The following is a 3,428-nucleotide window of genomic DNA, read 5'->3' on the forward strand; positions in this document are numbered from 1 at the left end:
TCACAAAGCTCCCTGTACACCCCTTTTTCTACCAAAGCACAGACTATTTTAGTTCTGACTAGTATCTATATTTTACTTTCCTCTTGGACATACAGCTGGACAACATTTCCAGCCTCCTTTGCAGTTAGGGGCGGACGTATGACTAAGTCCTAAACAATGGACTGTGGATGGAAGTGATGTGTGCCATTTCCAGGTATAGCCCATTAAAACCTCTTACATATGACCCTCCCTCTCTTTCCCATTAGCTGAATAGAGAGGACCAAAGACCTATGGGAGGTAAAAGCCATGGGGTGTATGGAACCACTGTACAGTTCTGCAAATTGGGCCACCATGGGATCAAAGTTGGGAACTAAAAGAGGGGAAAAAAAACAGGAAATTCACTACCATACTGACTTCATCAAGTTTTTGCTTCTCTCCTCAATCTGCCTGCTAGGATTTACTTTTCAGAGTTATCAGTCTGTTGTTGTCATTGTTGTTTTTGTATTCTGTCTATAGTTTTTGTTGTAATCGGTGGGGTAGATGGGATGTAGAAGGTTTATCCATACTGGCCAGCACCCTCTCCATCATCCTTTCTTTCAATCTTAAATTCCCAGCTAATAATGAAACCTTAACAGTGGTTTGCTATGTGGACTAATGAATTATCCAGATTAATAAAATCAACTATAGCATACTCTTACCAAACAGAATTTCTTGTTCTCAACTTTACAATATATATGTGTGAAAACATTTGAAACGGTTCTCAGGAGAACTATAGATATGATAAGGATAGAAAGTGCTGTAGATGCTGCAAGGAGAGATTATACTATGTGATATTACTTAACTTTTCTGATGGGAAAATAATAAGTGGTGATAATTTTACATACAGATCTTCAAATTAATGAAAGATGCAAATTTGTGGATTGCTTATTTCTTGTACTTTATATAAGTATATTAAGCAGAGGTAAGAAATCTACATTCATATGTGTGTGTTGAGAATTTAATTTGTAAATTTTTGATTCTCTAAACAATATTTGTGACTCCGTATTGTTATTTTTAATAAGCAAATATATCACTCAGTTTACACATATTTGTTGAGACTTTTCATATGCAATGTTCAGTGAGGGTTAAAAGAAGTATAAGAATTAGCTCCTGTTTAAAAAAAACAGTAATAAAGTTTCAGTGGTGAGAACTTGACATTTTACAAAGCAATTTTACTTTTCTTACCTAATATTTTCCTCACAATGTCCCAGTGAGGTGGATGTTAGTCTGATTTGACAGAGTATATGGAGACTCAGAAAGTTTGAGGAATCTGTTCCTGATCACATGATAATGGCAGAATTGAGTCTTCTACCCAGGTCTTCCAGTTCCAATTTCTGTCCCCTTGTCATTATATCTCAGTCTAGCTGGGGCATAAAACATCCCATCTACAAACAGTTATCCACTGGTTTAAGGCAGGCTATGAGAAATGTCAACTGAACAGTTAAATATAACAGGGAACACACTTCCCTACCACCCCTCTTTAACTCTTTTTAGGGAAGACAAAATTCTAGAAAGGCCACTGTTGACCTGGTTGGCTCACTCTGAGCAACAAACTCAAAGTTGCAAATGTTGACAAGGTTACTTTACTCGGGACATAATAAATAAGGAACACAAGACTGAGAGAATACCTTGGCCCAAACTGTGAGAACTAGACATTTTTAAATAAAATTCTGTGTATAACAATCTACAAAAGAAGGCATAAGTTGGGTCCAATATTCACTCTCAGTTATTTCTCACCAAGAAACTATGGAAAACTTTAGCTAATTATTTTTATAAGTAATTAAGTATATTTTTAAAATTTAGATATCATATTAAAGATGTGACAAAAGAAAACTAATCTAGGATGAGAGTCAGGAATTGGATGATTACCTGCAAAGAGGTGTTAGTGACACACACACCTGGAGGAGATGGAAATATTCTATAGTTTGTCTTGGGAATCTACAATTGTCTACAACTCACAGGAAAGGAATGCTTAAGATCTGTGTATTTTATTTTACATTAATTACACCCCAATTTTTAAAATGTGGAAAAGAGCGTTCAGTTCCTCAAAATTATTTTAGAGATATGTTAGCAAAAAATGCTTGATAACCATTGTCCTAGGCATACCTCTCATTTTTCGAGATTCTTACTTTTTCTTTTGGTTTCTCAGAACCATGCAGCTTGACTGTAAGGTAAAGTGATCCATAACACATCATGTTATCTATTTTTCTTGATTGTTAGCTTTAGTGTTTTTGTTATAGACACCTTGAATTTTATGCCTAAGAACATTGTCTAGCAGAAGAGAAGGATGGGGAATAAAATTAACTAGGAAAATGTTCATCTTCAGATAATTTGGTGAGTAGATGTATTTTCCTATTTTTCTTTGTAATTGCTCCTCCCCAGACCTCTTTTTTTAGGTGAAGAACTTAGTTATTAAAGTAACTTTTCATGTAAATGGAGTTCCCAAATTGATAATTTAGTTGTAAAGAATTGCTCTCGAATTCCACATGAATTTAAAAGGGAGGCTGCCTTGGCACACAGACATTTGCATGAATCAGTAAAGGGATGCACTGAGGGGAGATGCTCAGTACTGACAGTTTTCTTCTTGACTTGGCCCTGGTCATCATTCTCTGCAACTCGCAGATTCAGCTACATCATAAAAACCTTAATAACCAGCTGAAATCTTCTTGCAAAGAGGGCATGGAGCCCTGGGCTTCTTAAATCTTCTTGTGCAGTGGAAACAAGTGACAAAGTGGCCTGTTTTTCCATGAATAATATTCCTGTCTTGTGGTCTCTTTCACATATGCTACCAGGTTGCAAAAGATTTTGTCAGTCCTCCTTATTTTCTGTATCTGGTCTTTGCTCTGAAAGGCCATCTGATTGTTCTGTGCTTGAGATGTTCTCTGGGCTTTCAGAACTGTGAGCCAAAGCCAAGAATTCCATTGAGCTGCAGGGAGCAAGAAGTTTGGATTTTTTTCCCTTTCTTCTAGACCTTTGGCTCTAACCATTATAGCCGAAATGGTTCTTTGGCAATAAGGGACATCAGTTCCTTCATTTTCCTTCTTTACAGGTGTGGCAGTGATAATAAGAATAAAGAGATACTGAATTTACTTAAAATACTCATCTTTCTCAGGCCTAGCAACAGAAACATCTCTTGTTTGGAGAGTTCAATTTCTTGCACTCAGTAACACCACATCCTCAGAAGCAACTTCTCCATCAGTGTCATTACTTAAGGATCTAGAATCCTCAAGATTATTTTTTTCCACTTCAATCACTTTTTTTGTCACTTACATTTCCCATTTTTTAACTTGTTTGGTCGGTATTTGCAGCTTCTACTTTTATTCCAGCACCTGACTCATTCAAAACCCATGCTCCAGTATTGACTCATTCAAAACCCACGCTTCATCCCAAGTGTCTGAAACAGTGGCAGG

General features: G+C 36.6%; 1 pseudogene; it reads right to left on the reverse strand.

The window, feature by feature from the left end:
- Positions 1-2,646: 2,646 nt before the first annotated feature.
- Positions 2,647-3,428, reverse strand: part of LOC102898673 — a 1,328-nt pseudogene continuing 546 nt past the window's right edge.

This window comes from Pteropus alecto, unplaced genomic scaffold (genome assembly GCF_000325575.1).
Source record: "Pteropus alecto unplaced genomic scaffold, ASM32557v1 scaffold23, whole genome shotgun sequence".
Lineage (NCBI taxonomy): Eukaryota > Metazoa > Chordata > Mammalia > Chiroptera > Pteropodidae > Pteropus > Pteropus alecto.